Source organism: Camelus bactrianus, chromosome 12 (genome assembly GCF_048773025.1).
Source record: "Camelus bactrianus isolate YW-2024 breed Bactrian camel chromosome 12, ASM4877302v1, whole genome shotgun sequence".
NCBI lineage: Eukaryota > Metazoa > Chordata > Mammalia > Artiodactyla > Camelidae > Camelus > Camelus bactrianus.
The window spans coordinates 28871147-28897434 of NC_133550.1; the positions used below are offsets into that span (position 1 = coordinate 28871147).

The 26288-nt window shown below is 35.8% G+C and overlaps 1 protein-coding gene across 3 annotated transcripts in view; it reads left to right on the plus strand.

Moving 5' to 3' along the window:
* The first annotated feature begins 2318 nt into the window (after nucleotides 1-2318).
* Nucleotides 2319-26288, plus strand: part of RAP1B (RAP1B, member of RAS oncogene family) — a 40654-nt gene continuing 16684 nt past the window's right edge. Inside the window, exon 1 of one of the 3 annotated variants that reach the window (XM_074375099.1) lies at nucleotides 2319-2497. The gene's annotated coding sequence lies outside the window, so the exon portion shown is untranslated. Of the gene's footprint in view, nucleotides 2507-26288 lie in introns of all 3 variants that reach the window. The other 2 variants (XM_074375097.1, XM_074375098.1) reach the window with 2 other exon arrangements.

Here is a 26288-nt window from a genome sequence, read left to right on the forward strand (position 1 = left end):
AGAAAAACTTTGCAAGCTCCTGCTGTAGGAGAAAGGTAGAAAACGAGTGACAAAGGAGCAATCGTGTTATGGGTATTCAAGAGAGAAGAGACTACATTAAATTGGAAATATCAGAAAAGATGCTCTTCCTTGGAGAAAGTAAATGGACCTTGAATAATGGGCAGAGTGGGAAGAGGCATTCCAGGAGAGGAAATCACCCCTGCACATCAGAGAAGTAGGAGAGCACTTGTATCTGGGCAAAATGAGAAGTCCACTCTGACTGTAAGGCATTTTTGAGTGAAAGGGAGAAGTAAGATACAAGGATTTTAACTTTATTAGGGCAGGGGAGTAAACTGAATGCTCTTTGAGGAAGAGAGTGACTTGCTCAATATGCTTTAAGATAATTCATCTGGCAACAATGTGTAGAATGGATCACAGCAGGAGGCTACAGGCCACAGGGAAGGTAGGAAGATGCAGCTAAGGTCCAGGAGTTGAGAAGTCATGCCAACTCAAACAAGTGTGATCTCAGTAGAAATGAATTACTAATAGATGTACCAATTGACTGCTAGTTTCAGAAAACGCAAAGAAAGGAGTATCAGGATTGAACACTGGATAATTTAAAAGATGGTGAAATAATTAACAAAAGAAAAGAAGAAACTGGTTTGGTAACAAAGATGATGACTTCAGTTTGCACACATGACCTGTTTGGGTTGTCAGTCAATATCCTGGTGAAGATTTCAAGGAGATAGGAACCGAACAAGGGGCTCAAATCCGAAAGTGAATTCAGGAGGTGTAGAGTCTAGGATTCTCTGTGTAGAGATAAAAGCTTAATATGAGGAGAATGATTTCCAGTCTAATAGAAGAAAACAAATGTATGTTTAATTAAACTATTTTATATATTCTCTCAAACTCGAAATAATCCTGGCTCCACTCTTCTAAAACAGATTCTTTCCAGGGGAGAAAAAAAATCAATTGCCTAAAGGTCAAAGAATTGAAAAAAAAAAGAACAAAAAACCCAGAAAGTGTACCCAGATAACATCTGATCCCATGAACTCAGTTTCAGGCTTTCAGGCTTCCCAAAGTTTCATGCAATAATTGAAGTCAGGAAAGTCAAATTTATTCGAAATTCATTCATTCAGAATTTATAATAATTCCTACAGACTGCTCTGACACTCACCTTTGAAATTTCCATTAAAAAAGGATTTTCTAAGGAAGTAGAAGTTATCGAAATATGTAACATATTCAATTAATCTAAATCATGAAACACCTAGAAAGCATTTATATACCGGAAACAGGATAGTTATAATTTATTCTTAACTATACCTTTAACTTAGTTTTCAATCACTAGTATTCTTCAAAGGAGTGAAATTAATCATATTTTCCGCTAATCTTCCAATTTATCCAAGTTTATAAAAATTTATTTCAAGAATACTTAATAACATGGCCCAGTTAAACTATGAACTAAGCAAAAGTTAGTCTTCAGTGACCCCCCCAAACCCCTACTTTTCCCTGCACTTTGCTCTTTGAATCTTTTTGCTCATCAAAACCTAGTTTTATTTAAACAGCTAATGTCTTGTATAAAGGGAAGCTATATTTTAGTCTTTTCTCTAATGATGGTAAATTCCCTTGTTAAGTTCTCGCCCTTTTTGGAACAATGCATTTTTGGAACAGAAAGGGCTTTCTGTTCCCCAGTAGTCACCTCATAAACCTACCTATGGGTAACCCTATTAAGTGCCCGAGTCATGCATTAAAATACCCGATTTATTTTATTCATATAAATAGCTGATTTAGTTACAAAGTTATTTGGGATCATGGATTAGTTAACTGAATTTGGCAGGGTAATTGGAAAAGAGTTGTTCATGGTTAAGTTGTACATGGATGAATTACTTGACAATTCAAGAGAAACTATTTCAAGAATGAAAGACTGCTATGGCCTAGGCGCCTTCACTAGAGCTTTAGGTATGAAAACTGCGCGCTCTGTTACTTCTCCAGCCACTTTCCCCAGCACAAAGGAATACCGAGCACCGTTCGGTGGCGTTGGTGATTGAATTACAGTTTGCATAAAGGCACCTTTTTAGTTTCTGAGGGTTTCTGAGCCCTTCGCACCAGAGTAATCCTCTAGGGCCTGGGAAGCCGACGCGAGGCTGAAGGGGCGGTGAAGGGTAAGGTAGAGAAAAACCGCGGAAGGAACGCCGCGAAGGGTGCTGTGCGAGAAGAGTTTCCGCTGCCGCAGCACGGAAGGCCCCGCCCCTCGGCTCCCCTCGCCCCGCCCCTCGGTCCCGCCCCTTCCCGGGCCGCGCACCCGCGCGCCCCGCCCGCGGACGGAAGCGAGAGTGAGGCTGAACGCCTGACGTCAAGGCGACACCGCCAAACCTCGCCCAGAGTCAGGCGTGTAAACCAGCCGGAGCGGCGGTGGCAGGGGCAGCGGCAGCGGCAGGACCGCCGTGGCGCCGGGAGCAGCGACCTGGAAGGAGAGCGACGCGACGCTGGCTGCGGGGACTCGGTGACAGCGCGAGAGGTTCGCAGAGTGCGTGCGTGGCCGCTGAGGGGGAGCAGCGGCGGCGGCCGCGCGGCCGGGCGCCGGCTGAAGGGAACGGGTGGGGTGCGGCGCGGGCCGGGCGGGGCGCGCGCGCGGTTGTGGGGCCCCCGCGGCGGCTGCCTCGGCGCGCGGCAGGTGGTGCGAGGGCCCGGCGCCTGGCCGGCGAGCGCGCTTCCTCCCAGGCCGCCGGGGAAGAGCCGCCACCGCGGGGGAACAGCGCGCTTTGCGGAAGGGGTCAAATGTCTGAAATATGGCGGAGGAAGTGAGAGCCCGAGGACCCCCCCATCCGCCTGCTCCCTCCTGCCCGCGGCCGCCGCAGCCTCTCCTGCTGCCCGCCGGCCCTAGAAGACTCGTGTCCCCGCCCCGGAGCCCCCTCCCTGGCCGCCTCGGTTCCCTCCCGGGTGTGGGTGGAAGTTAGAACGGAAACCAGAAAGTTGTCCTTTGCGAAGCCCCAGCTTCCCCCAGTCTCGAGCTGGGGCGAGGAGCGTTCGGAAGAACCACTCCCCGGCACCCTCTAGGCTCGAGCCTGACAGGGAAAAAGTTTGCCTGAAACGGGGCTGGTTTGTTCCATTTGTTGCGGGAAGTGGCAGGAGGAAGGCAGCGGAGGGAGCCCCACCTAGTCTGGCAACAGCCACCGCGTAGAGAAAAACTGTTAAAGGGGCCTTTCCCTTCGTCAGCAAGAGGCAATCTCTTTCTCTTACAGAGGAAAAGAAAATCCAGGAAGTTTGTCCTCTTCTCTTTTTCGCCGTCTCGGTGTGTCTAATCCTAAAACTGTCAGCGCCACGAATCTTATTTAAAACTTACCTCCAGTGAATCGAGCTATCCGAATTTTTCTTCTGAAAAAACTGATGAGTTTTGGAGAAAAGATCAGCCTTGCGAGTTTAAGCAGACGATTTGCTTCCCCTTCGCCTGCTCCCCCACCCTCTCCTTATTAGTTTAGAAGAACATTTTTGCCCTGCAGCTCTTGTTCGGTATGAACATAAGCAGTTCTGTGTTACAGTAGACAGTCGACCCTAAATGAAGATTGTAATTTTAATATTTTATTTTAAAGTTTATTCAGCCTGATCAGATTTTTGTTTTGCCAGTTTAATACGTAATGAGTGCTTATAACTTAAAGCTTCCTACTCGTACATTTATTTTAACCCTTCTTCTAATTAAGAATACCTTTGGACTTGCTCATCAAAACCTAATTTTAGCAAAAAATAACGTAAAAGAAAAGGAGATGTTCATTTTACTTAAGCTCATATCGCCCTTAAAAGTTGGTCCTTGAATAGTTTTTGAGTCATAGTAGAGTCATGGGACTTTTAAGGGCCGGAAAGGACTATTTAGATCATCCAGTCCCACCCTCTCACTTTATGGAGGAGGAAACTGAGGCCTAGAAAAGATAAGTAGTGATCCTGCTGACTTTTAGGACAGTAGTCTAACCATAATAAAGAACCTGGTGGAAGAAATACTACATTTTTGTAGTGAACTACATTTTACAGAGGATAGTAGTCCCATCATACCCAAAAAAGGTGGTTATCTTAGTCAAACACTGTGAAAGAACCACTTGGGTAGTTTCATTCCCAGGTTTTAAGAGAGGAAATTAATAATCAGAATGGTAAAATAACTTTACGGACACAGAGACCTGAATGACAGTCTTATTTGAGCCCATCCACACTTTTGATCTCTACACTGTGAAGAAGGTGTTTTCACTTGGATTTTCTTTTTGGCATTCATAATAAATTATAAGATTGCTGTATCTGAAGAAGCTGGAAAGTAAATCTTTGAAACACATGTATCCAGTTTGGTTTTAATATGCCAGATGTGGGAATACAAACTCAGTAACAAACTGGCTTAATTTTAGAATGTGGTATAGGGTCTTGAAAATGATTTCTCTTTCTGCCGCCTAATACTATCTTCCACCCCATGAACGACATCTCTTCCTATCTATGACAAGTATCACTTCCTACCTTTCTGTTGTCATTATGTGTGTTTTTTTGTAATCCCACTAAATTGTAAACTCCAAGGACAGGATGTGTTCTTTGTATTCCGTGCAGCACTCACTGGCATGGTACCTTTCATAGAGACAATACCAGTTTGTTAAATGTAAGCACCATCAGGGTAGGGACTTCATCCATTTCATTCTCTACTGTATCTTAGTTCTTAGAATCTTGCCTATGAACGTAGCAAGTGTTTAGCATTTAGGAATTAACTAATGAACAAAGAGATGAAATTTGCAGAGAACTTTATATTTCTTCAAAAAGAAACATTTTCACATTGGCTTTGGAATCTTTTTAACTTTACGAATTGGTTTTTATTCTATCTTCAAAACAGTGCTATTGGATTTCAGTATTTTCTCTTAGCTCTACAAAGGGAGAGTGAGCCCCCATAGTAAGGAGCCACCATAGAAGGAGGGTCGAGTGAATGGTAATAAAGAATTCATCATAAAACACTTTGATCTGTGTACAATAGGATTTTATCAAGTGTATCTTACAGTATAATTCAAGATTGATAGAAGGCCTATGCAGTGATTGATAACATGGTAACTATTATACATGTTTTAAATATATAGTCTAGGACTTGGATGAGAAACTGGCCATGTTCAGTTTTCTTTGACTTTGTTGTAGATATTTGAACAATATTTCTGAAGGCAATGGAATTAATAAGGAAACTGGATCTGACACAAAGAGAATTTGGGTGATTTTGTAAAGGTGTCATTTTTTTCCCCCAAAACATAGTTTAAACAGGCAGTTTTATTGTTGAATATCAAGATCTTACTGGTATGCATGTGTCATTTTCCCAAAGACTTAAAATAATGTGTTTCTGTTACGTATTGATAAAGAGGGAGTAGGTATTTATCTAGTGTCTAGATTTGACTGGCAAAGGAATAGTTTAGTATTTATGAACTAAGTATTCAAAAGCTGTCTTTTCTTTTATGGCAGTGATGTCATATGTTCAGTCTTACAGAAAGTCTTGATAAAGATTGATCTTTCTTAAACTTTGTAAGACCATATACGGGTGTGACTATACCTTGATTTCCACCTCTCCCCCCATCATTTTTGAGGGCTCCATGGTCTTAGAGGTTTGACTGAAGTTTTTGCAGTTAGCCTTTTCAAATTGGACTTCTTTCAGGTATTTTGACTTATGCAATGATTCATTATAACATTGGACAAATTTTCAACGAACAGAAGGTCTATACCATGGCTTACCCTTGTGCTGAAAGCCTAATGGTTTTCAGTGTTCTAAGATATTTTCAGTAGTACTGAAAGGTACTAATTACTGTTTGAGAACTTAAGTCTTTTAATTTATTAGTCCTTTGGAAATGTCGTGAATGCAGTGGAAGCAGTACAAAGAACAGAATGAATTTATCCATTTGCAGTAAAGACTGGCTTGGTATATAATCTGTTATATTTTGTTTGAACCTTTTTGATCACTGGATTCTAAGACCAATCCATTTAGTCATAGAATTTGTATTTTAAAGAAGAAAGGTTATCGGGAACTTGTGTGCCACCTTTTAAAAAAAAATTTGCTTTTTAAAATGCATCACGAACAAAAAGAAATACCACTTCTTCATACTTCCTAACAATGGTATGTTTATTCCCAATGTTAGTCAAATTAAGGCTACCCAGCAACTGATTATTATTTCAGTAGTGATTTATTAAGAATTTTTGGCTTTACATTAGTAATGTATCAGATTTTTTTAAAAACTGTTTCCAGAGAGCTTTAAAACTTTAAAAGGAAGAAATGAAATTTAGGGAAATGTACCAGATTTTAAACTAATATTTAAATTACTTACCAAAAGAAAAAATACTTGTAACATGAATTGCAGAATTTCCATTTGGTTTTTGCTATAACAGTGTTCTGGAGCATTACTGCACTTAAAATTGTATATGAGGTGCTCAAGTACTAGAATTATGTCCACTTTTAAATTAAGAATGTTGGTCTAACTGTAGAGAATAATTTTCTAATGTTCTGATTTTGAATTTTACATTGGTCTGGTTCCTAAAGTTTATTAACTCTTGTAGTTACAGTATTTTATAGTTTTGTAGTTGTGCTACTTTATTTGTTTATTCATTTTGGTGAGACCTTTTAAACTGGATTCTGATCTCATGAGATAACTTACTAGATAGTCTTCCATTGGTGAGGATTGAATATTTTAACTGTTGTACAAGTAGACACAATAAAGATGTGAAAGGAAGAGAGCATCCATTAAAAGCAGGTATAAGTAATTTTGATCACCTTAAATTATTGACTTCTTGGAATCATCACTGACTACATCACAGAGCTTGTTGCTCAGTTTTTCAGTAGTTGCTTTGAATATTTATTTCAGTAAATATGTACTTTTAACAAAATAATTTTCTCTCCTATGTTTAGAACTTAGCATTTTGTTAAATAACTATATTTGGAAAATATACAGTGATCTAATTGCATTGGTGGATTACCTCTGCTCTGTGGGAAGGGGAAAAAGATGAAAGAAAATCTGTTTTGTCCATTTAATAGCAGCTTTTGGCAAAAGCTTTTGGAGAGGAAATGGAAAATACTACAAAGAATTCTAATTATCTGTGTTTTTGAAAGTTTATTCTTATTAGAATATATTTTTCAAGTCACTGTATTCTAAAACTATTGGGGGACTTTCTAAAAGTTCTTAGTTAATGAGAATAAAGACTATAAATTTAAGCTCTTTTTGTTTAATAGTTTTTAGGTGTTAAAGTGGTATGCATGTTTCATCCAACTGTTTGTTACTTTAAGTTTGCAGAGAGACTACATAATGCTAACATAGTTATAAGCTGCCGCTTCTAAGATTTATAAGTTATCATTGAGCTCCTTGGTAACTATAGCAAAACTTGGGAACCCCTCAGGAATCTTGAATTCTGTACTATACAGATAATAATGAAGGATAGTGATGAGGTATATAAATGTGTGCACCTATTATTCTACTGCTCTTGAACTAAGGGAGAATAATTGTGATTGTGAATAACTTAACAAATAAATTATCTAGCTCAGTGGTTTTCAAAGTATGGCCCATACCCTAACCCTAATCCTGGGGATCGCCTAGACATTTTTGGGGCATCTACAAGTACAAAATATTTTTGCAATAATATTGAGATGTCCTTTGCCTTTTCACTGTGTTGACATCTTTACCAATGGTACAAAAGCAGTGGTGGGTAAAACTTTTGGCATCTTTAAACAGTCCGGTCAGAGCACCACACTGTATTATCTGTCATCGTATGTGTTCTTTACTGCTGTGTGCTCATGATTTAAAAAACAACAAAACCTAAATACACTTGAAGAAGTGGAAAAATTTTTATCAAATCTCAACTTTGTACACATCATCTTACACATGACAAAATGGTAAGTATACTTAAAACACTTTCTTGCTGCCATACTGGAGTGTAGTGGTTGTCTTTAGGGAATGCATTTGTGTGATTATTGCAAGTTGAGTTGCAAGCTGAACCAGCCACTTTTTCATGAACAGCTTTTTCACTTGAAAGAATGCTTGAAAACTGAAAAAGGTTTTCAGACTTGGATATTAAGACTGACATTTTCTCAAAAAGTGAACCTGTTGCTTTAAAAGGAAAAGGTTGACAGTATTTACGGACAATGATAAAGTTCTAGTTTTCAAGTAAAAATTAGAACTTTGGAAAACTTGTGTCAGCTACTGTGTTCTTGACAGCTTCCCAATATTTTAAAAGATTTTTCTGATGATATTGGTGATGTTAATGAACATGATTTTTAAAATAATATATAATGAAGTGTGTCGATATTTGAAGATCCACATGACTCTAAACTAGTATTTTCAAAAGTCACTAATGCATAATATTGCAACATCACACATGGATAAGAAATCCATCCAGTTCTAGCTAGATCAGTGGGTCTTAATGTTATAAAGAACATAAAGTTTATTTATAAGATTACCCATTCTGATATATTGTAGCCAGTTGAGTTTTGGTGTAATATCAAAGGAAAATATCCACATTTATCTGAAAGGCTATTAAAATTAGTCTAACTGTCTGTCTGGTTATTACTCACTTTTTGTGTGTGTATTACTCATTTTTTCATGCTTTGCAAATGTGTTGAACTTATTTTTGTTGGGGGGAGAAAAATAGGAACCATAGATAAATGTGCTTTATGTTGGAATCTCTTATTAATATATAATTATTTTGAGTTTAATTTCTTTCCCTTTGAGCATTTCATTCAACTTTTGATCGCAGTAATGGATTAGGTAATTGTTGTTTCTTAAGCCAATTTTTGGTTGTATTCCTTGTTTTGTACGTCTGATTACTCAACCATAGATAGATTGCATATGTGTTCAAGTTTTGACATAACCTTAAATAAACTGATTTTTAATAGTTGATTTTCACAATTTTAGGATATGTAGTAGCTTTTGTATAGTAAAGCTATGTACTTTTTCCCATTTCAAGTTTTATAATGTCTCCTTGACCTGAGAATTTGACATGTTGTCTAGATACGTTCCATAACAAATGATAATGTTTTTACCTTCTGGGAGAAAGTTATTTCTTTTTCATGTTTATTTAGGAACAATTGTTAACAATCCTCGTTAAACAACCGTTCTTATAAAACTCATGTCTTAGGACTGTTCCAAATTTTAAAGGCTTTTTAGGCTAACCTGCATTCAGTTCAAGTAATACATTTCAGATTGTGAAATAATTAAGAATGATAGGTAAATTACCGTTTGTGCTGTACTCAGTTTCTTGGAACTTTAGTGCCAGTTACTTCCCTAGAAACAATAAAATGAGTGTGTTCGTGAAGAAAGAGAGTACTGAGTCTGAACATCACTGAAAGAATAGGGCTGGCATGAGCGAAAGAGATGTGAAGTGGTTTAGAGAAGGAGTTAAGTGTAAAAAGCTAACTTCAGGATAGCTTCAGGGATTAAGCATTATAGAACTCCTGCCTCCATGAGCTAATCCCACAGTAAGGAATAGAATTTAATAGGAAGCTTTAGTTCTCCCTATATTAAATAATTAACTGGTCAGCTGTTCTGGCTGTTCTGAGTTAGGGAACATTCTGAGATCATGTTTTATGTCCAGACATCCAGATTAGTCACAAAAGTTGCCACTCACTATTACTTGTGCAGGTTTAGTTGCTAGCTAAAAGATTTTTGAAATTTCCTGTATTTTAGTCATTTTTTAATAAACTTTTTTTCTTCCAAGAGCCCTGTCACCTTTCTTGATAACATTAGGGTTCTAATTGAGCAAAAATGATAAACTTCACTTTGAAAAGCACGTGTGGTGCTTTAGCAATTGATATATCTTGTCCATGAGAGGATCCTATGCAGAGGATAAATTGGTATTATCTTTCAGTTAGAGATTATGGTGTTAAAGTTTCATCACTAGCAGTATGAGTTGAGAGTAGTTTTGCTGTTTTTACTTCCAACAGGCCCTTAAACATTTTTCTTCAAACCTTTAGGTACTCAGATTGGACTCTTATTTCATTTTGTTCTCATAAGTTTTAGTTGATTCCATTGTGCATGAGGGATAAATCTGAGAAATGATATGCTAGTTTTGGATAATTTATTTCTACCCAGTTGTCTTAAGTGTCAAGGTTTAGTGTGATAACTTTGACCTGGGTAACTTAGGCTTCGGTTCTCCCTGGCACTGGCCATTCAACTTAGAACAAGTTAACTCCTCTCTTAGAACTTATCTTTATGTAGACAGAGTGTGATTAAACGGCTGTTAAGGTATTTTTGAGCTCTAGAAGCCTGTGTTGCTGTGATATCACCCTTGTGTAAGCTGCAGTCACCTCATACCTGGACTCCTACGTGAGCTTCCCAACTTGTTTCCATTCTTGTCCTCCTCTACCTTAGTCTTCACTCAGAAGACAAAGTTATCTTTTAAAAATGTAAATCAGATCATGTAATACCCTCTAGTCCCAGTTCTTGCCCTCCCCCCCTCCCATGGCTTAAAATAAAAACCAGGTCTAATTCTTGCTTACTTCACAACCTTACCTCCTTGCCATTGTTCTCTAAGCTCTGACCATACTGGACTTCTTTCTGATTTGACCCAACAAGCCCTTTACCATCTTTTGAGTTTTGGTGCTTAACGGCTGCTTTCTGTCCGTCATGATCTTTCTTCTGCTGTCTGCAATTCTGCTTCAGTCTCAACATTAGATCTCAGCTCGGATGTTAATGTTTACAGAGGAGTTTTTCCTGATCACCTTACATAAAGGAACATCCTCTGTTAATTACCTTCATAGTTCTTATCACAATAATTACATTTATTTATTCATTTATCCTCTCTCCCTCTCTAAACTCTTTCTTTCAAGAGGAGAGGAACATTGTGTCATTTTTTTTAAGTGTTATATTTATTTCCAACTATAATTCCTCATTATTTAGGGTACCTGTCTCTTGAGGACTTGTTCATCTGATTGCCTATAATTGAGAGCTAGTTGTTCTCAGTTACTGTATGTTAGGATTACATTGAGTAATTATGCACAAAAGGTTCTTAGCAAAGACATGAAAATTTAATCATTAAATGTAAATAGCAGTTCAAAATAATAATACCCAAATGACTGATATAGATGAGTGCTTATACAATCAAAGGAAGATGTAAAAACTCCTAGGGTTTCGTGTTCCAAGAAGACATTAAAAATGAGGTGAGAGCTGTACATGATATTAAAGGGGTATGTTAAGTTTTAGGTTAACAGTAAATCAGGGTAGACAACAATACAGAAATTGGAAAGTACAAGGTATGTTCAAGGGAGTATTTTGCTCTAGTAGACATTTGTGGAATGGATTGTAGGTCAGTGATACCTATAACTGTTGGTGCCAGGTGTTTCGGAATTCAGAATTTGGGGGAGAGATTTGTTCTGAATTTTAGTAAGAGTGGTCAAATACTTCTTATTTCTGAAGTGAAACATGAAGAGTCATACTAAATGGGATAAGTAAAAACTATAAATAGCCTCACATCAGTGCTTAGGTGAAGTTTTATTTGTAAAAAATTTGTATTAGGTCAGGTTTTGCCACTAAATGAAACTTCCAGGTTTCAAAGATTTTCTCATTTCAGAATTTCTATGAGAAATGAGTCTGAAATCATTTACTCTTTATTATTTTGTGTCTTTGGGAGGACATCAGGGTCTGAAAATATTACTTTGAAGCAGTTAGCTTAGAAACAGTCTCTGCTGAGGAATTTTGTTTGACACAAATGGAAGGCACTGCTGAGGGTGATGAGTCTTGAAAGGTGTGGGAGAACCACCTAATTCCTTAGAGTCCAGTTAAATGCTTAAAAGCTGTGGAGATTCATCTGTTGAACATTGATGCTTGGGAAATTGTATTTTTTTTTTTAAGTTTTATGCTTGAGAGCATGTATTTTAGCCAAGATTTCTTCTTGATCGTTTTTTAAAGTCTTATAAGATACCCTGCAGTTTATCTCCCGATTGATGGCTTTCTTAAGAATTAGAAGATGAGAATGGGAATATTATAGGACTAACATAATCTCTGTTTTAAAATCCTTGATGGAATCACTTGGTATTGATAAGAAAAGAAGTAAATATCTGAAGGTGCTAATTTGAAACTCAAGATTGATTATGATAAGTGTCTGCCCACTTGTGTTTTCCACACATTCTGTGCTTATTCTAGCAGCCTAATTAAAACCAAACCTCAGTTCTCGTTGCCTTTATTTGGTGTATATTAATGTCCACGAATGCAGACGTGTTTGTACTGTTTTTTTTGGATATTGACTTGTACCTTATAGAATTGCTGAGATAGGCATGTTTTAGAGCTACTTAAAAAATAAATAAAAGTGCTTATTGACCTAACAATTATGCAAGTAAGTGGAATAATGTATGGGAAAGCCAAATGTAAGCATTGTCTATGGCTTCCAAAATGTGATGTGTCTTTTATTTTTCTAAGTGGTCTTTATTTTACTGAATACTAAGTGCATCTTTGAATAAACTGGAGAGGGTAGAGTATAAAAGGAAGAACTGTTAAATTAGTCTAAAACAACTTTAAAAGACAGCTGCACGAGCCATTGTGGGTGTTAAGCAGCTAGCATAAGCTGCTGCTTAGATTAAGATATTAAAATTATTAGAGAAAACTATGGGAAGTCCCTGTGCCTCCACTATTTTTTGTTAATTTTGTTATTTTTTATTAATTGTCCATTTTTCTCCTTTGAACGTTTGACAGGTTTGCTAGGGAATTTTCCATAAGGAATGTCCTGGTCTTAAAATTTCATTTAGAATGTAATGCAAATTATGAACCCACAATCTAAAATCACGGCATTCTTATTATGGTTTCAGATATATTGAGGGGCAGTCATTTTAAGCTTTGTCATTAATCTTAGGAGGGCAACAGTAAAATTAAGTAAAATATTTTTTGTAGTCGTTTGTTCCTTCTCTCATGGGAGACACTAATTCTGTTTATTTCTGAACTCAGCCTTATGTTAAAACAGACTGTAAAATTATGTTTTAAAAAATATTCCCCCATCCTTGTGGAGGGTAATGTATTATAAAATCTGAGTATCTATATTAAAAGAAATAGTTGTGGCATTCTCCACTCATAAAAATGGATGTAGTTTGTTCTGCAATCTTCACCCTTCACTTGAATTCTAATCTATTTGCTGGTAGTAAAGGGCCTCACTTCTGATTTCTTGAAATGCGTGAAAGCAGATATTTTCCCTAACTAATGGAGATATCTTTGTGGTTGATGTAGTTATCTCATTCTGCAACCAGTTCAGCAAACATTATTGAGCACCTTTGATATTGGTGCTAAAATCTGAAGACTTAGAGAAAATGTGGCTTCAGCTTTGAACATAGTAAAACATCTGGTTAACCTTATCCCCAGTAACAGTCATCCCTTTGGAGTGGGAGTGTCTTTTTTTCTGTGACATGCAGAAGCTGAGACATTAAGAATGGATTATTTAAATGAAGAATCTGATTTCTGGAGACCTGAGGAACAACAAAGACCTTCCTTTTCTGTGCTAAATTGGGGGTCACTTATTTGAGGACAAAAAAGATCAATAGCATCTCTGGTGGACCCTGACCTTTCTTTGCTAGGGATAGGTCCTAGGGTCTTAAGGAGAGAGGGAGATATTATCAGAGTCCTCCAAAGTTGCTTTTTAAAACTACACACGCACGCGCGCACACACACACACTCGCTCACTCTCTCTCTCTCTCCCTCCCTGCCTCCTTCCCTACTGTAATGGCAGCTGTCTGATAATCACTCCTCTGATAGCACTTATCTCTCCTGGACTTCTGGGTTTTCAGATTTAAATTTTATTTGACCTTGAGACCCCTCCCTCCCACCATTCCCAGCAGTGACTGTTTTGCCATCTTTTCAAATACCCTATGTGTGGCTCCTTACTTCCTATTATGCCAGGGTATGGCCCATATGGGCCTGGCTGTATCTAATAGAAACACAATATGAATACAATATGTGATTTAAAATGTCTTATTACATGGACATACAGTTGTGTATGAGCACATTTATTTTTAGAGAGACTCATCAGTGTCTGAGAAGACACAGACTTAGTCTTGGTGGATAACCTTGCTTTATAGAGAATGAAAATGCCAGGTACTAGCTTTTTCAGCCTCCCTTGACGAAAGGACTTAATATGGGCCCAAGAAACAAAGGATTTTTCTAAAATAATATGGAAAGAAACTTTGCAGAGCCTTAGTGGCATGAATGTTTTAATAATGTTAGACCGTGTATTATATTGACTACTTCTGTAACCAAAGTGAACAGATTTAATAGGTCAGATTTAGCTCCAAATGTAAAAATGCACTTTACCCAAGATGCCCTTTTCAGTCTTATCTGTAAAGCTTGATGGAATTTTGGGATATATTGTGGGCTTACTTTAGGTTCCCCTGATAACATCTTCACGAATGGCCTTGAACAACTGAATCTGTTGACTAAGTGAATAAGATGTCTGTTGAATGTTGTAAAATTGAGCATCAGCAACAATGCCAAAACCAAAATCAATGTTACTGTTTTTGTTTTTTAGTTCTACTTTTTTTTTTTTCTGTCAGGGAGGTAATTAGGTTTCTTTGTTTGTTTTTCACTGGAGGTACTGGGGATTGAATCCAGGACCTGTTGCATGCTAAGCACACACTCTACCACTGTGCTATACCCTCCCTGCAAGAATCATTGTTTTTGATAGACAGTCTTCAGCATTCAGGTAGACCATTCTCAGTGATTCCTTTCAGGTTTTGAGGGAGTGGGTGCATATTATTTTGCAGTTAGTTAATTCATCGCTATAAAAATATCAGACAACAATACTAGCTATATAAAATTTTCTACATCAGAAGTTTTCAAACGTTTTAGAGTTATAACCTTGTTTCTCCTTCCCCTAAACCATAGTAGATATTGATAATCAAAGACTGCTCTTTCTCTTTCAGTCCAGAATCATTCTTAACACTACACTCCAGGTAGCCATTAATATTTTGAGTTGCTGTTTCAGCTAAAACTCATTTGCCACCAGTGAATTAATGGATAACATCTATCCTTATCTCTTACGTTGAGGTATCAGCAGACTTTCTGCAAAGGGCCAGATAATGAATATTTTAGGCTTTGTGGACCATACATACTCTGTCACAACCATTCAGCTCTGCTGTTTTAGTATGAGTAACCATAGACAATATGCAATTGCATGGCTATGTTCCAACAAAGCATTATTTACAAAAAACAGGCAGGGGTGGAATTTGGCCTGTGGGCTGGAGTTAGCTAACCCCTGCTCTAGGACAAGAAACTGGTTTTGATTCATTCAGCAAGTAATTGCCTTCTGTATGTTTGGCACTGTTTTAAGTGTTGGTTATGCAGCAGTTAACATTATATATAGATCTCTGGCCATAGGTATTTAAGTCTTAACTGAGTATTTTTTATGCATTAGGCAGATCCAAAGCAGCTTTTTGAGGAAAAATATGACCTTCCACATTCATCTGCCTCATTTGTCAATACAAGTGAGATCCTAGGCAAATGCCCCAAGCACCATGTTCTATGGTAGTGGTATTAACTAAAACTAATTTCAGTATGCTTAGATATCAGATGCGGTGTCATCAAAAGTAAATCCTGCTATGAAAAATAGGGGACCTGACGTGTGCATCTAGTATCTGCACTGCCTGCACATAGTGAGTACTTAGTATTTGTACAGTGCTGTGGGATAAAACTGAAATTACCAGTTGTCTTAACTATCTATTGTCAGTCTCTTGCAGTTTCTTTCCTCTGTACAGCATATTGTTTCTGACCTTTTAATTTTGGTTTTCATCATCTTTATTATAGGTTTTCTTGCAAACCAGTGCATGCATTTTAGTAGTAGGCCACATATTAATCGTATTTAATAAAATGCTTACCATTTTTAGTTGAGTGCTCCAGATTTCTGTTAGAACTCCTTTTATTTATTTTCAAGTACCTTTAGTTTTCTCAATATTGGTTGGTATGTTTTTCTTTAAAATGTTCATTATTGTTGATTACAAGATAAGTTCAGTCTCTTAATCAGTACTCAGATCGTTGTTATCTTAACTGTTACTCTCTTGCCATTTTTTTCCTGTTCATTTGTACCCTGAGATCCGTGCAGACCATGTTTTGTATTGTAGTCTAATGATATTCCTTCATTTTGCTGCCTTCTTTGCCTTTGCTCTCACTTTTGTTTTCCCTGGTATATTTTCCTATTCAAATGCTGTAACTTTTAGTTATTTGCTATCTTCATAAATCTGTTCCTTACCTTTCTTTTTCTGAATTTCCATAGTATTTTTGTGTTTCTCATGATATTTTCCATATTTTTGTCTCATCTTTCCTACAAAATTATAAGCTTCTTGAGAGCAAGTATGTTTTGTTCATATTTGTTCATATTTGTAACCTTCATGATGACTTGTACTTAAGGCATATTCAGATACTAATTCAGTGAAAGGTATACTTTTCTAATTAACCAAGGACAGTGTTCCTTCATGACAAATTGCTTGCATTTTATCCGAATGAGAAGGCTTGTGTCAAAATATGTTGTAAATTGTAAAAGCTGTACAAATACTATTTGTAAACACTCAAACTTAGCTCTTATGCTAAGTGCTATACCAAGTTTGGTTTTTAATTTCCACACTATTTCAGAAAAATGTATGATTGTGTTGTGAAAAAAGATAACCTTTGTAGTACATATTTGCAAGATGTTTTCTAAGCCTTTACAGTTCCACATCTTTAAAATTATGAAAAGTGAGAGGAAGCAAATTCCTATCAAGATGTATTCCACCTAAGATGACCAGGACTGTTGGTCACCCTGATTCCACTTTATGATATGGCCATCTTTTTGGCTTATCACTGTGTTAGCACAGTTTAATAAATGCCTGCTAACTAGGCAGTTGGCTTGGTGGGAGAGGGGTGTTGGGGCTTTTGGGCTTTTATTTATTAAATTTCTGAATATTACTTATTTTGGACTTTTTTTAATGTTCAAGTGAAAATACTAGAATGCATTTGATTACTTGTCTACTAGAGATATATTTGCGTATGACATTGTATCCTTATCAGAAGGTGATTCTACTAAAATTTTTAATTAAAAATTGCATAATCTGTCAAATGATTAATGCTTTATTTAAATGTGCTTTGTTAGATATAGCAAAGTCCGAGGCAGCTTGAAATTTTCCTCTTTAAGTAATTTAAGCTTTTGATCATAGATTTATAGAGACTGTGTTTCTAAAGAAACATCTAGGGTAGTATATGTCTAGTCATTCTTTTGCTGGAATTAGCTTTTGTGTGTGTTCATTTTATATAAATCAGATCCATGGCTGAGAGCTCTCTAATAGGAGGTATATAACTTAAAGTGTCTACCAAGAATCCTTGCAGATTTTTTCAGCGGTTAAGCCATAGTGGGACATGCACTATGCCTGGTAGTATTGTTGGAAAAGAGCCATTAAAAATATTGATGCTTTAATAAACAACAAACTCCTACAATATGTATAGCACAGGGAACTATATTCAGTATCTTGTAATAACCTATAATGAAAAAGAATTTGTATATATATGTATAACCAAATCACTATGTTGTACACCAGAAACTAACACAACATTGTAAATCAACTGTACTTCACTTTTTTAAATTATTTTAAAATATTGATACTTTATACCAAAAAGAGGGAAAAAAAGAAAAACACTTTATACCAAAAAGAGGGGGAAAAAACATTTGGTTCTTTGCCCCCCGCCCCTCTTTTTTTTTTTTTTTTTTTTTTTTTTGTTCCTCCCATTTTGTGGTGATTAAATTTTAATGTGCCTCATGGGGCTTTGTGGAATAATAATGGTGTCCCTAATTTGATTAATCTGTTGGCTAAAATAGGCTCTTCTGGGATGGTTTGCGTGATTGTTCTCCTTTCATCATTCTTGTTTAAGAATGTGAATAGAGTCCTTTTAATGTTATTTTAGTATTTTTATGGTTCTTTTTGCTAGCTTGTGAGACTTGCCAGCTTATATCCTAGACCACATTGTTGTAGAGAAATTAATTGTGCCTTTAAAGCAAGTATGTCTAATATCATATTCCTATTTAGAAATGTAAAGATCAGATTTGGGTGATGAAAAGATAAAAATAGGAAACATTTAGATTAAAGCTGAAAAAGAATGGGAATCCTTTTCACAAAAGAAGAAATCTGCACTTATTTGCTTCTAGCAGTTTTTGTTGATTTTTAATAGATACATTTTATTTTTAGGCTAGATCTTGAAAGAGTGGAGTAAACACTAGCAGTGGTATCACCATAGCATTAGTATCTATTTATTCCTGGAGAAATCAGAAATAGGATGTAAGATGCTTACTGCCCTATTTGCAAAAGGCTTCAGATAAAGAGGAAAAGGACCAAGTCTAAAGTGGGAAAATTATTTTTATATGTTATGGTTTATTGTACAATACAAGCTAGTCACTGAGTGTTTTACACTCAAACTCTTTAAGCCTAGAAGGATTTTTGGTTTTGTACAGTATTAATTTTTTCTGTTCGTATTTCTTTTTCTCATAAGCTAGTGAGACTCTTATCAAGAGTTGGTTTGATGAAGGCTTACAACTAAACTTATAAAATCTTAAAATTGAGATTTGTAATCATCTAAATAAATTATATATTTCAAATTAATATGCCAGAAAAATTGAGTGAAACAAATTATGCATGGTACATTTATAATCTTACTAAACAAATCAATGTTCTGTTCTTTGCCTGAAGCCTTTTGAACACAAGCAATGAGCATCTTCTTTCTTATCTCTTTAGGAATAATAGATACTATTGCCATGTCCATACTATTGTCAGTTTTTAACTCCACTGTCTTTGAGACCTATTCCAAAGATAAAAAATATCTGCTAAACCAAGTCTGTTCCTCTTATGCTCCCTGTCTGGTTTAATGGCCTCACTATCCAACTGTGTCATCATGCTGCATCTCATTTTCCTTTCCTCACTCATAGTCTATACCCATGTTCTCTTGATTCTGACTTAGAATAAAGAAAAGGGATAGTTAGAAATTTCTTTTTGTCTTAGCCCTTAGGTCACCATCTCTCACCTGCAGTAAACTCCTTCCTACTGAATTCCCAGAGTTCAGAAAACAAATACTCAGTTTCTGTGATCTTTCTAAAACACAGATATGTTCATGTCATTTCCCAAGTTGCAAACTCTTTGTCTCTCAGTTTCTTATAGAATGCAGGTCAAACTCTTAAGCAGAAAGGGTCCCCTTCCTCTTGCACCTACTCCCCAACATCCCCATGCACTCATGATGTGGTGGATTCTCTCATGATAGTCCTTTTCCTCAGAATGCCCTCATCTCCCAGTGAATCTCCCTTTTCCCTTAAAATATCCACTGGTCTGGCTTAAATATCCACTTAGTAAAACCTTGTCTGATATATCCTTACAGGCAGACAGTTTTCTTCTGTGTACCCATAGCATTTTGTTCTATAAATTCTGCTTGATTGTGAGCTAACACAGTATAAATACTATGAACATTTTAATGTTCTAAACTTACAAAGCATTTTCTGGGATATAAAAGCCACTGAAATATAGCTGTCATATTTTTTCCTTCTCAGATTTCTGGAAAGCCCTACCTTTTTGTACTCACAATTAAATCTGACATCTCTAATCTGGTCATTGACATTCAGGTGTATAATAAATTAATGTTTTCCCTTCATATTTGTGTTCTGTATCCACCTTTTTCCACATAAGAAATAATGGAGGTCCTAATAAGGTAATGGAGTGGAGAGAATGAACTTGATTCCAGAGACATCAAGGTAGAATGGATCAGATTTGGTAATAGGGCGAAGAAGAGAGACAAATAACAAGTCCCCTAGGAATGCAATATTCTATAGTATTATATAGTATGCTTTTGGAGCCCTTTAGGTGCTTCAAGTTTTAAGCACTGTAGATAATTAGATGAAATAAAAATTTTTCAACTATCGTTTACTGGTTGTTTATTGTGTATTACTCATTGTGTTAAACATTTTGTGTGGGATAAATTATTTTATTTGAATCTTAAAATCTTTAAGAAATAGGTAGTATTTTTCCCCCATTTTCAGATGAGGAAATAAGGTTAAATAACATAAGCAAGCTTACTTAGCTAATATGCATTAGAACTGGCATTCTGACCCAGGAAATCAGATCTAAAGCCTGAGCTCTCAACTATTTTTATATTTTCCTATTTTATCTTTTTTTTTTTTTAATTTAAAATATAGTTAACTTAAGGCCTCTGTATCAGATTCTAAGTTATACAGTAAATAATAAAGTTAATGTCCATACTTGGGTTACCTAAATTAGGTTCAGAAGACACAGCAGATGTTTGAATCACTATGTATGCCTATGGAATTTATAGCTAGATCTGAAGAGGAAGAAAACTGACAGGTTAATTTTGGAGACATATCGAAAGAACTCGGGAGCAGGGGAGAGTTCTACACAAATCCAACCCTTTTGGAGAGATCTGATAGAAACTAATAAGGTGATCTTGAGCTCACATTATTTCTTCTTGCCTGCTTTTGAAATGCTAGGATCTCCATGTTTTGTCACTTAACTACCTTGCTCATCTGTTGACTTGACTGAGACACCTATTAAAAAACAAGTTCTTCTGCACTTGTCAGATTACTGATAAATTGTTATACTCGAGTTGATATACTTTCTCAGAGATGTGATCAAGTACCAAACTGAAAGGTAACTATAGTAAAAACCCCAGTAATAAAGCTGGAAACATGACCTTAAATTGCATGTCATCGTATATGTTGGAATAAGTTTCATTTACTTGCTGGCAGTATTAATCTATGAAAAGGGCAAAGGAAGAATTTTTTTCCTCCATGAGGTATCATAAATATTGTCAGAATAGAGAAAATACTATAAATAATTTGATAGTCTGCAAGTTCTGTGCTTGACTAGATTGAGAAATCTAGTTCACAGAGAAGACCTTTCTTGGCAGAATGTTGGTAGGATTAGACATATTACCCATTTGTCCTCATTTTGAGAGAGGCAGACAATTCAAAGTAAATAGGATAAGTAATACTCATTTTAACTTTCTATTTTGTAGTTCCCTGTTAGAAGTTTAATTTTTTAAAGAGAGTATGAGAGGTAGTGTTTGGACCTCTTAATTTTTCCTCCAAAAATAATTGTTTAATCTACTCAAAAGTTTTGAATTCTATCATCGTTTCCAAAAGATTAGTACCAGATTCTTTTAACATTGGAATTAGTTTATTTTATTTAGGAGTGAGAAGAGAACACAGAAAACCTCTTTAGCGGCTAAAATACTACTTTGGGAGTTGGAGGCGGAAAGGAGAAATCAAGTATCATCTCTTTCAGAAAGTGTTCAGTGGAAGAAGTAATGTCACTTGACTTCAGGAACCAGTAGTTAAGTGTTTTTACTTAGCCCTCTATTTATAATTTAGGATCATAGAATTTCAAACTGGAGAGGACAAGGAGTTGTAGCTAAACAACGTGAGGATAGGAGAATTGCTTGAGTTACCAATAATGTTTTAGAAGATTTTTAATTTGACTGTAGCTATTTGGAGACTCTTTGTTTGACATTGTATTTTAACAGAAAGGAGTTATAAAATGTCGCTTATCCCTTTTTAAGGATCGATTCTTATCATAACCTACTTTTTACATTTATTAATGAGATTGATTTAAAGAATAAGTAAGATTATGAGGTTGAGAGCAGGTGTCTTTGGAACCCAGAGTTGTTGGTTTTAACACTATTCTGCTGTAGAGCATTTTCTTTTCTACTGAGATTACAATTCCTACAGGGCAAGTATAAGACACTAATTTTTTTTTAATGTCTAGATTTGTGTAGTTCTTTTTCCATTGGGATTCATGACATCTGTCAATAATTGATGAATTTAAATTACCTATAAAAGGTAACTTGTCAGTGGTCTTTTAAAAAAATGTAGGTAGTTCTTTCCTTTGGTGGAAATTAATTGTTAGTCTTTAGCTAATCATACTTTTATTCAGTGAACATTTCTAGACCAAATAGGGGAGACCAAAATGAATAAACAAGGGCCACTCTGCATCTAGTTGATGATGGTAATGACTAACACCTAAGGTTTTATAGACGATATATTCTTGTTTAATCTGCCCATCAACTCTGTGAAGTCTGTATTATCGTTGTGTATATTTTACAGATAAAGATACAGTCTTAGAAATAAGTGACAGCTCTCTGGTAAATTGCTTAGGTAGCCAGTTCTGGGTCTTCTTATTTCCTGATTCCATGTTTTACCACTCTGGGCTGCAAAAGTGATGTAGTCTTTCCTTCTGTGCGTGTAAGGAAAAACTAAGTGTGGTCCTCAAACTTAGCCAAATGGCTTCTTTCTTTATTGATAATGAATTGGCCATACTTTGTTAAGAATAGTCTCTAAAAATAGCAGTTGGTTTTTTGTTTGGTTTCACCTACTTAAATGTAGAATTGCTTTGTATCATTTAAACATAAGTCCATCATTTTTAAAAAATCGATGTATTTCATTTTCAGGATGATACTGATTCTGAGCACTTTCAAAGTGGATACAAATTTTGTATCCTTTTGTACCTTGGATACAAATTTTGTTACTGGATTAATATAAACAAAGTTTTCTTAATTTCTTTGGTTTGGTGGTGTATTATATTTTATCCTGGATAGAATTAAAGCAGTCTTCAAAGAATCTATTATTCATTTCAGTGTTTTATGGGTCAGGCCTGTTGACATTTGGTTTCCTAGTCCATATTTTAAGTCCACAAGCCTTAATTGCATAAAGCATCTTGAACTAGCATGCCAGAAGGAAGAAGAAAATGTGGACGGCCTTTGCATCTTGCCCTGGTTGAGTGCCCAGTAGTTGTTAATGGATTTTCCCATAGGGCAGCCTATGAATAGGGAGATTGTCCTTATTGTTTCTAGTCTTTTTGTCTAGTTTTATCTGTATTAAGTTTGAAAGATAATAATTCTACAATGTCTATAATTTTAAACCTCAGTTATGAAGTTGGGGAAAGAATATTTACATGATTATTAAATGTTATTGCCAACACAGAATTTTAAAATTGACCGTTGAATGACATGGGTGGGGGGGTGCGTGGAGGCTGACCCAATAATAAAATTTTTTATTGAAAAAAATTCATCTATAAGTGGATTCCCCCATGGTTTAAACCCATGTTGTATGAGGGTCAACTGTATATTGTTTTTTATATTAAGAAGAGGGAATATAACATTGAGATACTTTAAAAGTTATGTCTATGTATAATTCTTCAGAATGGTGTTAATAATACATTTTGGAATTGAAAGGGGCCTTAGAGATCATCTAGTCCAGAAGTAAAAAACTGGTAGCCCAGAGTCCAATTCTCTATACCTCAAATGGATTTGTTGGTTTTCACAATATTCAGTTTTTAGTATTCAAATGACTTTAGCTGAATAAGCATTCATTCTGTTTGCCCACAGTCCACACCATATTAACACCTTACTGCTTGTGGTATTTACATGCCAACCTGGCTAAGTAAAACATCTCTGTGCTCAATACTTCCACCTTCCCTTATTTCCTCGTTTTACAGACAAGAAACCTGGAAATTGAGAATAAAGTTATTTATTTCAAGTTATTTAACTTCTAAAATAAAGCCAAGCCTCTTAAGTCTCAAGATAATGTTGCTTTCTACAGCTCTTTATCTCATCTTGGAAAACAATACAAGATAGTATATAATCAAGTCCTAAAGTATTTGATGCAGCTTGTCAGAAAGGGGGAACGATCATTGTGGGTGGAGATAGTGCGAAAATGCTTCAGAGATGTTTCCTTGACATTGCCCTCCTAAAAACTGCATTCTGAGTATTTGCCAGTCAGGAACATTCTCTCCCGATATATGCGTTATTCTTTCTACACAATGGTGGGGGTAGGGTGGAGGTCATGAATCTCCTCCTATATACAGAGCTGGCAAAGGAAATCACTGAGGGCCATTTTGTACATATTGAATAATGGTACCTCATAAGACCAACTAATGTTTAGATTCCTCAACAAATCCCATTTATGCCCCTATTAGCAGAGGAAGAAGGGGCATTGAAGCAGTGAGCTCTCCTGGATCCTAGACAAATCTCTGTGACTTTCCCAAATCACAAATTCATTGGCACATCACCCCACCAAAGATGTCATTTGAAAAATACTGAACAGAAGAATGCCTAATGGTAGACTTTTTTGTTGAAAATAGGATTTAATATCAGTCTATTAAAATGATTGAGCTATATCATACTTTCACCTTAACTAGAGTCCTTCATAACCACCCTGATTAAAATAATCTCTCCATTCCCACACTATCTCCCTTAGCTTGTTTTATATTTTTTTCTCCGTAGTGCTTGCCAAATTAGCATACTTTATATTGATTTTATTGGTCATTCCAAGTTATAAATTATTGGGACAGAATCTTTCGTTCACTACTTTATTCCCTTTGCCTAGAACAGAGCCTGACTTGTAGAAGGCACTCTTTACATATTCATGTCGAATATTGAATGCTGTAATACAGTAATCTTGATAAAAGGTGTCATTTCTTAGATTTTCCTTTTTAATCCTCAGGTTCTAGCACAATTCTTGGTTCATTGTAGGTCTTCAGTAAATCTCAACACCAAGTAAATAGCCAAGAGTTGTTTTTTTTTTTTTAGTATATCAGTTTGTCATTTTGTAATGCTTTTTAAAAATTTCCCCAGTAATTTTTCTATTTACCCTTGTAGTTCATAATTAGGGAAAGTAATATCTGAACCTGGGTCTGCCCTAGGTCTTGTTAATGCAAAATGTTATATTCAATACAGAATGGCAGATAACTGAATCAATTTTTTATATTGTCCTTTTATATAGCGAATCCCTTTAGACTAAAAGTTTACTGAAAGTTTATTTTCTTTGACTCATAAATATCTTCAGAATTTTCTGCTCAGAATCATTATAGCATCCATTACTGTTTTGTATTCCAGTCAATAACTTCTGATAGATGAAATACTATCTTAGTTAAATTTACTCAACTTAATGTAGAATATAATTGTGTCTCCTTTCCTTGACTTTCATTTCAAGCAGTTACAAAGCAGCCAATGAAACTCAACTTGGGAAGGAACCCTAGGAGGTTTTTTTTCTTTTCATTCCATGTCTTTGCTATGATTTTCACTGAGACTAGAATTAAACAACTTCTTAAATTGATGAAAAGAACCAATGAAAGCAAAGATAAGTCTCTAAAGTAAATGGAGAAAGTTATAGAAAGAAATGCTTAAAACAACCTTTCAGATTAGTAAATAGGATACCCAAGTATTTTGCAAAAAATATAGCTATCACTTACTTTGATTGATGTAGGGGTTGGTTGTAGTCGTGTAGCTTTTAGGAGATCTGTGTAACTAAAATGGGAGTCTTTAAATGCAAATGGCATAATACCAAAAATTACCCCCCCCAATTTTTTTATTCAAAGATAGGTAGCAGAAATATTTGTACATTTGAAAAATTCATGTAGAAAATGCTTTTAGTTTAAACTGTAGTGAAATTTTTAGTGACTTGATAGTTCTTTACAAATTTAATTGGTTTTCTTCATCTGTAATGTTAGGTTGTTGGAGAAGTGGTGTGAATCATGCTTCATATTTATAATTGTATAAATGTTCTCTTGTAGATATGCGCTTTCTTGCTGATGAAGTATAAGTGAGAAATGGCACAATTCATAAATTCATTTTGTGTATATGCTGTGTTCTTGCCTGTTAACCACCCAAAGAAAATGGGGGTCTGGGATTCCCTCATTAATTAATGAGTTAATGTAATTGGTGAGTTCATAGAGTAAAGCTTGGTTGAAATAATTCTGGAGTTTCAGATTAACATATAAGCACCTAATTGTTCATTTACAATTCTTAACTTTACAGCTAATTTCTAGACCACATCCAGTTTTACAGATAAGCACCATTACTTACAAGGAATGTCATAAAAGAGAACATACATAAACCAACAAAATTCCATCACCTGTGTTGGAAATTCAAACTAGAATGTTTTCCAGTTGACCAGTAGCACCATAATTTTTGGCAAAATGTTTAGCCAAGATATCTCCCATTGTTGACACATCTTCATCTAACATTTTCTGATGATGTTGCCCTTAACTTCTTGAAGGTTGTTAAAATATATTTGTGTCAGTTTTCCCGTTGATCATAAAGTAGTTTTAATTGTTCTTCCCATCTCTTTTAAGTGGCAGTCCATGGCAATAATACCTAATAGTCAGAGTTCTGTTAATTTTTTAATTGACGTATAATAACGTTTTATTAGTTTTAAGTGTACAACAGCGTTTCAACATTTATGTACATTATGAGAGTTATGAGATTGTCATCATAAATCTAACTACCATCTTTTAATAATTTCTGATATACTTCTAATAATTTCAAAGATACTTGTATGTGTCTTAA